A 12,331-nucleotide genomic window follows, 5' to 3' on the forward strand; every position below is an offset into this window, starting at 1 on the left:
ATCTGCCTTGCAGTCCCCTCCTCCACGCTACTTAAAACCTAGGACCATTACCAACACCTCCCTCTGCCTTCTAGGAAGAGGAGGTAAGGCTCGTGTTGGATTGTTCCTTTTGTTGCCACTGCCTCACTCTGTGGCTGCCGATATCAGATGATCCCAAGGAACATAGGTTTATCGGTTTATGGGTTTCCCACCTCAACCTTTGGGCCTCTCCATTTACGTTGTTCTCTCTTCTTTGAACACTCCTCTGCCTCTAAGAGACATCCTGTGATGGCTTCAAAGATAGTCCAAAAATTCTCCGCTATTAATCTCCTTCCCCCTGAGGTGTGGTGGACTTAGTGACTTACTTCTATTGAATATCAAAAGGCAGAAGTGATGGAATATCACTTTCAAGATAGGATTATAAAAAGATTTCAAGTGGGGCACTGATTCACACTGCCAGTCCTATTTTATCTGTAAGCTCTATTCATTTTTAGGTACTTTTTTGTCGAATACAAGGGTTTGGGGACAACATTTATGTGATGTTAGAACAGACATATCTATAGTCTCTAATCTGAATTAATAAAGTGTATATCTTCAACAGGTTAATTCACCATCTCTTGTCTGTCTCAGTACTACTTAATTTAACTATCTGTTTATTATAGATTAGCTTGATTTCCCCTAACAAGATCACTTTACAGGTAAGACTGTCCATCATAAGCTACTCAGGTTCAAGGACCACACTGTAAATTTTTTTTTTTTTTTTTTGCCATTTGTGGTCCATGTAGTCGAGATGTCACTTGAGAATGCATCCTCATAGAAGGACAAGACATAGAAACTATTCTTGCCCATAAAATCCTATTGAACACTTCATGTAGCACATAATCATATTTTATTTCCTTTAAATACTTTTGGACAATAACCAGTTTAACAGGCTATGCAGGTGAAATGCCCCCAAACACAGTATTTCTCTCCTTCCAAAAATGGCTAAATATTTTGTTTTATATCTCACCACAAATATGCTTGAGTAGATGAAGCAGAAGCAAATGTATACATAATAATTACTTATTTCAGTTTCTCATTCCTGGTTGGATAAAGTGAGTATTTAATTTAGTCTTGGGCAGGTGGTAATGAGGGCCCAGATTCATGAAAAAGTCCTTTGATTTGTAAGGACTGAAGCCATCGCCCAGTTTTTCTAAGGTAAAACTGTCTCTGCTCAAAAGATAGCATATTTGACCATAAATTGAACATTAATTGATCTGAAACATTAATAAAATAGTGTCTTATATTTATATAATCCTTTATATTTGCAAAATATCTTTTCATATCCTTTCTTTGACCTTCTCAACAAATGTGGAGCTGAATATATAGCAGGTTCTTCTATTTCTATTTTTCAAATGAGGAAACAGAATCTCAGTGAGGTTAAATGACTTGTCCAAATCCCACATCGAGTAAGTTATGGCACCAGAAATTGAACAAGGACTTCCGAGGCCATGATGTGACTGACGGATGTCCTCGTGCATTAAATCATCAGGAGGAAAGACTATCTTTTACACATGAGCAAACTGAGGTCTGATAGTTTTTGTTGCATATGCTCAAAGCTTCTTAGGGACAGTCCTCCTGCTTTATTTTATGTGAAAAGCAAAGAAAGCCTCTCCTCCGACTATGACAATCTTTCATCATACTCATTTGTGTTTCACATGACTGAGTTTGCTGTTTAGGGAATCATCAGAGTATTTTTCCAAATGGAGAAGAATCAGATAAAACCCAATGTTCCCAGCTTCAGCCCGTGTGATTATGAACACAATACTGTACTTACAGTGGGATGCCAGCGTGAATAGACGCTGCTGCCTTTGAAAGGATGAGCATTCGTTCTGACCTAATAACTACCTAACGCTGGGTACAATTATCCATCTCCAAGTGGCACATTATTATTTGACACGTTAATTGTTGTGTCATTTCTTTCTGAAAGGCATGTTGGGTGTCTAATCCAAACCAGAGGCTTCATGAATTACCCATGTCAGAGTGCTGCAGCACCGATTTACCTTTCCAAAATAAAATCCACCCAATCTCATCACCTGTTTTCAATTACCACAGGCAGACCTGTGCTGCCCTGTGACCTCAAGCGCTTTCTTCCTGTGACTTGGCATTTCTGATAAACGTCAGCAATGGCCCACTTATTCACTACTGCTATGAAAGCCCTCCTCCTCCAAGACGTAGCTTTGCAGAACGGAATATTTTTTATGGCATATTTTCTGCCTAGGAAGTATTATTGCACAAGAATGATAGAGTGGTCCTCCTTTCTCTGCGTCTGTTCCACTTTGGTTCCTTTTCACTGGTTTTTAGGAATGGGTCTCTCTATGGAGAGGGCTGTTTCTAGGGCACAAAGACTTTGGACCCAGCAAGGCCCAAATGCTCAAGCCTGGATGATCTTCCTCCATAGCTGCAGCTAGCTGCTCTTTGGCAGCCTGCGCAGGCTGATGGGCTGGTGGCCCCGGTTTGCCTCTGGGCCTGTCATCTGTCGTGTTGCTAGATCACTGATGGGCTGTCGCTACTTGCCCTTTAAGCCTGCACTTCCCTCTCTTCCAACTTTGGCTGCAGCTAGATGATGAAAATCAAGCAGCCACACAGCCCTTCATTCCCTTCCAGATCCCAGTGGTTGAATCACTCTCGTAGCAGAAAACAGAGCCTTCCCATTGTCTTCCCAAAACATTGGGTGTGCATCTTCCACGGCAAATGACTGTCTTTTAAAAAATCAGAGTTAGAATGCCTTTAATATTCCACACTTTGCTGCTAGTTAATGCCACACCACCCTGAAAACTCATCTCCCCTTTGGGTTTTAATTGGGTCCTTTTCTGTCGCTTTCATTTCAGTTTGCACCTGTCTCTGACACATACTGCTGCTGATTACCAAGTGAGTTGTTCGCTGAGCTAGAGGTATGATAAATTAAATATGATATGTATCACTGAATCCGTCTTTGGCTGTTTCATGGTACATTATAATTTGGGAAGGGACTGTTAAAATAAAATATTAAGGAATAAGCAGAAACAGCCCACTGTTAACATGTCCAATGGCAAGAGAAAATTACAGGTTTCATTGTATATGCGGCACCATCTGCCTCTTTGCCGAGGCTGAGCCTTCGGCTCTCCCAGGGGAAATAGCTGTGGATAAGTTATTCAATTAGAACAGCATTATTGGCCAGCTACCTTGGAGAATTGGGTTGATGATGTTGTGATTATCCTCCTGTACATTCCTTCATGTCTCCGGCAGGCTGCAGTGCATGGCAACTTCCTTAAGTGTTTACTGAGCCCTACAGTAGAGGTGAACAATTGGAATGAAGAATATCAAGGATTCCTGAAAGAAAATCAATTTTGAATGAACTTTTCTTGCTTAGCCATAGCTCCAATATTCTGAGTCATACTGTATTTTTGTGGACTTTCATTGAATTAAGTGACAGAAATGGCAATAGGGAGGGAAGTGGATTTCATGATATGCATTTAACCTGTGGCACTGCACAAAATAATTCTTCATGTATGATTATAAGGTAGAAAAACACCCAGGCCTTCCCAACTATGATATTAATCTTAGGGATGGAAAAATCTCATAGGGGCATAATGCTTTTTAAATAAAGACTTTAGCTGTTCTTCAAAAAACATTTGTATTATAAAAAGTAATAATTATTTATGAGTCAGTCTCTCTGGAGGTCAGATCCCTTTACAGATCACGCCATTCAACCAACGACTTCCCGAATCGGAGCTTGCTGGGGACATTCGTTGTTATCTTTCAGATCCTGTGGTTTGTAACTAGAAGATCCAACACCATTCCTCTTGCCTCATCTGAAAATATATAATATTTTTTATATTTTATAAATTATAAGTGCTTATTAGAGAAAGTTGGACATACAGAAAAATATTAAAAATTTAAAATCTAGAATCATTCATTTTCCTACTTCTTATAAATATGTATATGAGTAAACTCTGGTATGTAAAATATTTCAGGGTGTTTATTTGCCAACTTCTTTTATGATTGCTAATTGAGCAGGAATGCAAACACGCACCTCATCACTGGTTCAGGGTCAGATGGCTCTGGAAGGCAGCTGTCTATATTTCAGATTGCATGAATTATAAGAATTGTAAGCTTATATTCTTTGTGCTTTTTTGTATATGTGTGTGATGCTGGTATTTTAAGTTACTCATTTTAAGAGCTTCTTATATATTAGAGCATTAACCCTTTGTTGCAAAAAAATGTTTTTACTCAGCATGTCATTAATTTCCATTTAACTTATGATATTTTTGATATTCAAAAATGTTATTTGCAGGTAGTCAGATCTATTTTTTCACCTGTATTATTTTTCCCTACATTATATTTAGAAAGCTTCAATTGAGATACATTAAACAGCTACTCATATTTTTCTTGTTTTAAAAGTTGGAATTTATTTTCTCCTATTTCATCCATCAGATATGTATAGATATATGTTTCTACATATGAATGTATATATTTAGCACTGAATGGTCTAAGATAAACTATCCATTCAGGGGTGGGGAACCTGTGGGCTTGGGGCCACATGTGACCCTCTGGATCCCCGAGTACAGCCGCTCAACCGAATCTAAAGTTCATAAAACAAATCCTTTTAGGTGGCTAAACACACAATTTTTTTCTTGCTCGCATAAAATCCATGTAAGTCATGGAAGCTCTTAAATGGGTGCCCTCCACCACCACCACCACCACCACAAAACAAATTAAAAATGTGTACTGCACTTTTACTTGTTAAAAGCCTTTATGCTCAGTTTTCAAGAGTGCCTCAATCTTACGGTATATCCATCTCAACCTAAAACTTTGGGTTCACTGAGGAAGGAGAGGAAAGTGTGGATAACAGTGCACCAGCTCTTATGTGCTCTAGGCCTGGAAGTATGTGTCACCTCCTAACACATACAGCCCGGCTAGAGGACCAATCATCCAGTCCCGGGCCACTGAACAGAGGACTGAAAAAGGAGAACTGGAAATACTGGTATCTGCCATGGTCTACCCCTTTGTTTCCCCAGATATTCAATTCACTCTCCCCCCAGCACACATGTATATTACAATTACACCCACCTCGTTTCTTAGAGGGACACCCCAAAGTCTTCTCCAGCCATGGCATTGAGTTTAAAGTCCAGAATCTATGGGTAATCTAGTCATCCCTCAGTATCTGCAGGGGATTGGTTCCAGGAATCCTACAGATACCAAACTCTGAGGATGCTCAAATCCCTGATATAAAATGGAATAGGGCCTGAAGTGGTGGCTCACACCTGTAATCCTAGCACTATGGGAGGTGACACAGGAGGATCACCTGAGGCCAGGAGATCGAGACCAGCCTGAGCAACATAGCAAGTCCTCATCTCCATAAAAAAAAATAAAATAAAATAAACTAGCTAGGCATGGTGGTACATGCCTGTAGTCCTAGCTACTTGGCAGGCTGAGGTAAGAGGATTGCTTGAGCTCAGGAGTTGGAGGTTGCAATGAGCTATGATCATGTCACTGCACTCTAGCCTGGGTGACAAGAGAAAGATGCTGTGCCTTAAAAAAAAAAAAGTAGGAGTGTTTGCATATAATGCATGCACATCCTGCCATCCATATACTTTAAATCATCTCTATATTACTTATAATAACTAATACAATGTAAATGTTATATAAATAGTTGTACTGTGTTTTTTTAATTTGCATTATCTTTATTGTTGTATTTGTTATTGCATTTTTTAAAATATTTTCCACTCGCAGGTAGTTGAATCCAGGGATACAGAGGGGCTACTGTACGTACTACCCTCTATATCAAGTTTGTAGGTAGCTCCCCTAGCTTTGGAAACCTATCAATTAAAGTGACAAATTATCCAGCACTCACACATCCGATACTTGAAAAAGAAAACAGGAGTTCCTGCCCCTGAGAAATTCTGAATTCCTCTGGGCAGACGTGTTGTCAGCTCCTCCGCCATGATCAGACCCTGCCTCTGCTGCCCTGGAGGACCTGACTTGGTCCTCGTTCTGTGTGACTTCTGGCTCCATTCTCAGGGAGATTTTTTTTTTCCTTTCCATTGTCTTTTCTTGGTCTCCTTATTTAAAATGGGTCTTAAGGAACATGCAGCTTTCTTACTCACTTACTGCCCAGGGCCCAAAAGTTCTTTTGGGGCTTTAACAGTCTCAAACACTTCCTGTGCAGGCACAGTTTCTTTAGCAATATACCTCTTAAAACTTTGTTTCTAACCAGTTGGATTCCAATTAATTAATTCCATGTGCCAGTAATTACAGCTACAATTCTTTCCCTAACATACTTCTCAAATCAAATGTATTTCTTTATATTCTTATGCCTACACCTCTCCCAGTTTAAGGAGGTGGTAGATATCTTGAATCTCTCTGGATTCGATGGGGAAGCTAAACCCTTAAGCTCTTTCACCTGAGCCATATTTCCAATTGAAAAGGTTACTGGGCCTCGGGCCCTGAGTTTGATCTTTACCCCAAAGCATTTGATTCCATTAAAGGCTTTTAACAAGTAAAAGTACAGTCTGTTAATTTGTTTTTGTGTTGTTGTTTTGTTTGCTTGTTTTTGTAATTGGCTCAGCAATTACTGTTTCAATTCATTCAAGATCCCAAATATCTGACCTATTTCCTTTCATTCTTGCTTACAAACAATTCTTTCCAGAGCTGTTTTTCTTATAATTGCTTACCAAATACAGCCCCTAGCAACCACACACATTACTATTTGTTTTGAAAATTCTCACATTAGAGAATGTGTACACGTTCATCAGGTACACATTCTGCCTCTCACATTATCAGAAGTGACAGTCGTACCAAATGTGTGTGTTCCCACTGCAAAACTTGGGGCTCCATCTTTCTACACACAGATGTCTGCAACAGAGGAACAAGCGTGGACAATGATTCATTATCTCCTATTTGATCTATCAGAGCTCGTTGGTCAGAAACACATATGTATCCACAGAGAGGAGGAATACTGGAAACACTGGTCTAGAAATAGAGATCTAGAATTCTCTATGCCAATAAAATTCTAGCTTGCGTTTTTTCCAAAGGACTAATTTTCGCGAACAATTTATTGAATGATATCTCCCTTTTCCCATTGGTCATTTTTTAAATAAGACATTTCAGACATACTCAGAGTTACAAGGAATAAATCAACAAATAACTTGTTGATTTATGGATATCTACTGTCCAGTGCTAGAAATAAAATTCACCAATAGCTCATCCAACTACATCTATTTCTCTACCCACTCCTCTTGAGTAATCTATTATCCAGAACTTGTCTTAAATCATTCCCATATATGTCACATTTTTACTACATATTCATGTATTTGGCACTTAAAAACTTGTTAGACATTTTTGAACAAACAGCAACATAGAATAATCAATGAACCTATGTGGTTATCAATCAGCTTCAAAAATTTTTTTGGTTTTGGTTTGCCTATTTTGGTTTTTGTTTTTGGGTTGCTTTTTTGTTCGTCAGCCACCAAACCACTAGGGAGCATTTGTCTATTTTGTCTGCACTATTCTCTCGTATAATTTTGGGAGGGCTAAATTATTTCAATTTTTTTCATATTGCTAAATTTTGTGCAAATAATATTATATTAATACCTAGGCATTCTACATCACAATGCTTTTGTTCAGTATTTGTAAGATTCATCCTGGTGTCCATGAGTATGTCTAAGTAATTCACTGTATTATGATATAGAATTCCATTGTATCCATATGCTTAACTTGCTTATTTATCCATGCTCCTGTTGATTAATATTTACATGCTTTCAATTTCAAGCACTTACAAACATTGCTGCAATAAACATTTTTGAACATGTTTTCTCATGCTCCTGTGTGAGAATTTCTCTATGTTGTAAAGCTGGAAGTGAAGTAACTATGGCATGGGCCATACATATCTACAACTTTTCAAAATAGTGACAGTTTGTTTTGAAAAATGATTTGACCAATTTATATTCTGAGAACTGTATGTGAGCCCCTTTGCTCCACATCCTTGCCAACAATTTTAATTGTTATTTAAAAATTTTCTGACAATGTGATATGCATGGTATTGTATCTTCTGGGATTTTTATTGCATTTTCCTGATTATTGATGAGGATGGGAATCTTTTATGTATATACTGGGTGCTAGGGTATCTTTTTTGCTCATTTTTGTGTTTTTAAAAAAATTTTTTATTGATGCATGGGAATGCTTTATATATTTTTGGTTTTACTCCTTGGTCAGTTATACTAATTACAAATATCTTTCCAAGTCTGTAGATTACCTTTCTACATTGTTTATGGCTTGTTTTGATTCACAGAGTTTTTATTTTTGTGTAATTGAACTTATGCTTTGTGATTTGTGCTTTGTGCATTCTTTTCTTGTTTGTTTCACTTACTTGAACTGAGAATTCTATTTTCATTTTTTTTGGCTTTTATTATAATATTTAATTGACACAATAATTATACATATTTATAGGTACAATGTAATATATTTTTATATTTTTTAAAAAATAGAGACAGGGTCTCACTATGTTACCCAGACTAGCCTCAAACTCCTAAGTTCAAATGATCCTCCTGCTTCAGCCTCCTGAGTAACTGGGACTACAGGCAGTGCCGCCGCAGCCAGCTACAGTGTGATATTATAATACATGTAAACAATGTGTAATGATCAAATCAGTGTAATTAGCATATCCATCGCCTCAAACATTTGTCATTTTGGGGTGAGTTCTAGTGCTCCTGAATTAAAATTTTCAGAATTTTGTCTACATTTTTTTCAACTATTAGAATTTAATTTATCATTTTTTCTGCTATCCTATATTCTGATTCGTGACTTATGGTATCTTTATTGATTTCTGTTTTGTTTTTTTAAACTTCTCTAATTTTTTATTTCATTAATATATTTTCATTCTCTGTTTTTTTTTAAGAAGGATTAAGTAATAAATTGGACAGTTAATGGGTAGTGGTATCATTTTCTTTATATTCTACGACATCTGGAATTATTTTATATTTCTCTTTGACTCAATAGTTATTTAGGAGCATATAACTTTCTGTATTTTTTCTTTGTATTTCTTGGGTTTTGTTATTAATAATTTTATTATGGTTATCACATGTGATCTGTTCAATTTTTATTTTGAGGCAAAGGGATTTTTGGGGCCTAGTTAATGGCTTTTTTCTTCATTTTCCTTGTTTGGTCATGAGGAAATTTTGTGACAATACATGTTTTATTAAAAATTATACTCTTATCTAAAGGTCTCTGACTAAAACAAAAACTAAATTTGCAAATAAAATCATCATTTGGTACCCTGGCATGGCTCAGAAAAAACATACCTCTTTCCAAGACTTTCAATAGTAGCAAAATTGGCATCACATCACTTTTTGTTTGTACCCAACATAGAAAGACCTTGGTTCACATCCCAGCTCTGCTACTTAAACACTAGCATGTGAACCTGGACAAGTGCTATGGTTTAAATGTGTCCCTCAAAAAGCATTTGTTGGAAACTTAATCCCCAAAGCAACAATGTTGGGAAGTGGGGCTTAATGGGAGGTGCTTAGGTCATGAGGGCTCCACCCTCATGAATGGATTAATGCTGATTACAAAAGGGCTTCAGTTGCAAGTTCAGTCTCTTGCTCTCTCCCACCCTCTTTTTTCCCTTCTGCCATGGGATGACATAGCAAAAAGGCCCTTGCCAGATGCAGCCCCATGATCTTGGACATCGCAGCCTGCAGAACTATGGGGTAAATACATTTCTGTTCATTCCAAATTACCCAGTTTCTGGTATCTGTTATAGCAACACAAAAGAGACTAAGATAGCAAGTCACTTAAATTCTGACCCCTTAGTTTTCTTGTCAGTAAAATGAGGACAATAATAATACCTACTTTGAAGGGTCTTGTGAGAATTAAATGAGTTAATGAATGTCAAGTACAACATCTACCAATAATCTGCACTAAGAAACTTTGGTTCTTCCTATTTTCATTACCTCTGGGAAGGGGTTTTTAAAACTTATTTGTGAGGCTCCGATGATTCATTGCTCACTCTGTCTTGAGTGTGCTTTTTCATTCTCTTCACTTGGCTCTCAGTATGGTCACCTGTACAGTCTGTCTTGCACATTAGCAGTTGAGGGGATTTTATATCTTCCCAGGTTTTGACAGAAAGAATAACTGCTGTTCTTAGAGCAGTTATAAGCTGAAATTATATCTCCCAATTCCCGGAAACATGGATTCTTTGACTCTTCTTGAGCAAAAGTGTGGGAAGAGCAGCCAGAAAGTGTTACTGTTTGGACATTTCACAAACTCTATCATGAGCACAACAGGTATCCTCAGTATATACACATATATATATCTAATCTATTACACTTGTAGATTACTGTAGAGATCATTTGTTGCTCTAGCAATTTTTCCCACTAATAATAAACACAAAACATTGAATTATTGCTAAAGCTTCTGATTAGTTTACATTTTAAGCTATGATAAAGAAAGATGACTTGCTAGTCAATAAATAAATAACTGATTATTTCAAAACAACTAAGTTATTATGGAATATTTTGATTGACTATTTGAAAAATGTAATTTTAGCCCAAATCTTAGTCCATGTTAATTACTTAGCAATAATTCTTGATTTGTTGATTTCAATTTGCAGAAGAAATAGAAAATTTTCTCTATGAGTTTTAGAAAAAGTACAGTAATCTTATTCTTGATTTTTTTGCTTATCCTTAAGTAGAAAATCAATATTACATTACTAGATATCTTTCTGCCAAAATACAGTGCAATTGTTTCTGAAAAACCCTAAATATCTTCATATATTCAGAAAGTATTCATCTAGCCATTTATATAAGATCTAGAGAATGTTCATTGCCATTCATTGTTTGCAGAGATATTCCTGTTAATAATATTACCATTATTAATGTTATTAATAATAAAGATGCCAGTGAGCAGAAAAGGTCAATATACCACAATAGTTATTTTGGCAAACAGGATAGCCTGAATCTGAAAAGCAGACACTCTAAAAATTATTTACAGTACTTAAGTAATCTTTGTCAGATTACAAAATATGAAGTTTGTAAGTTAGTGAATAAACAGATCGTTAGAGATATCATACTTAAACTTAGTTAGCTATCTGACTAGCTCTCATAAAATACTCCTTCCACCATACTCTGTATTTTCAAGTGTCAAATGCCACATAGTAATCATTGTCATTTTTATTAATTGTATGCTTCATAGCATGAGGAAAGACTTCATACTAGTGATGTTACTAGCTAATATGCTCATCACAGTAAGACTGTGAGCTATAGTATCATCTCTATTGTTAACTAAAAAAATTAGTTTCACAGAGCTTGTCAATACTGCAACTGGTTTTCAGATCTAATTTATCTTTTCTCTCATGTGTGGATGGATCTTGACATTTCCTACCTACTTTCCCTAAGGCTACAACATTAAAGCTACTTTTTCACAAAAACTAACTTCATGCCAAGAGTGGGGTTTCATCTAAGAGAAGCCACAGTTTAAGGCTTCAGACCTGTAATCTGCTAACAGGCAGTAAGGACACATGTTACAGGCTGGAAAGCTGGTAACAAGAGCTATTGCATGGAAAAATATCTGTAAATCCACTACTAGTGAGTTGTTATAAACAGATTACATACTAATCAAGGGTGTAGAGTTAGGGAAAGTGGGTAGAAGATTTTAAAATGTTACTACATATTGGCTGCTCTTATGGCTTTCAGCCATATCTGACATGAGAGAGATGTATTTGAGCTACATCCACCCAGTTTGCTCTGATAAAGGAAGTTTTCTCTGCTTCAGGTCAGAAATTTATGTTGACTGAGATTCTGAAAATGTGACAACTCACGGGGTTGAAAAAGGTACTTAGGGAATTCTGAGAATATAGTGACAATATGGTTTTTAATCTCTCCAAATCCCTACCTCTCATGAAAACAGACAGAATACAAAGAATAATTAAAAAAAAAAAACTTCACAGTCGCCAGCTACATGAAAACAAGGCAACATGGTACACAGGAGCCCTCCAGTAAGTGTACAGAGACAAGCCAGCTAAAGGACCTATCTGTGTTAGCATCTATGCAGGGAGAAATGAAGAAGCAGCAACAGAATATCTGATAAACCTAACAGGAAACTCCAAATTGCCAACAGCTACTCTGGAAAGTGTGGCAAGCTAATTTGATAATAGAAGCTGAAACTTGTAGAAGTTTTTGAAGGATCCAATTGGTGATTCAGTACAGTGTTCACCAGACTTTCTAAAGAGTCTGGAGTATTCTGCTCTATGAACTCTCAAAATAATCAGCCAAACTTCCCTCTAGGAAAGTTTCCCAGTCAGAAGACGTTGGAGTGGAATCCAAAGTGACCAGAA

General features: G+C 36.9%; 1 long non-coding RNA gene across 1 annotated transcript; it reads right to left on the reverse strand.

The window, feature by feature from the left end:
* Positions 1 to 849: 849 nt before the first annotated feature.
* LOC105808512 lies at positions 850 to 3,805 on the reverse strand. Its single transcript, XR_001137386.1, has 2 exons — positions 3,183 to 3,805; positions 850 to 2,716 (listed from the first exon to the last, which is right to left on the reverse strand). It is a non-coding gene; the product is annotated as an uncharacterized LOC105808512 (long non-coding RNA).
* Between the last annotated feature and the right edge of the window lie 8,526 nt (positions 3,806 to 12,331).

The sequence above is a fragment of the Propithecus coquereli genome, unplaced genomic scaffold (assembly GCF_000956105.1).
Source record: "Propithecus coquereli isolate 6110/MARCELLA unplaced genomic scaffold, Pcoq_1.0 Scaffold176, whole genome shotgun sequence".
In the NCBI taxonomy this organism is placed as follows: domain Eukaryota; kingdom Metazoa; phylum Chordata; class Mammalia; order Primates; family Indriidae; genus Propithecus; species Propithecus coquereli.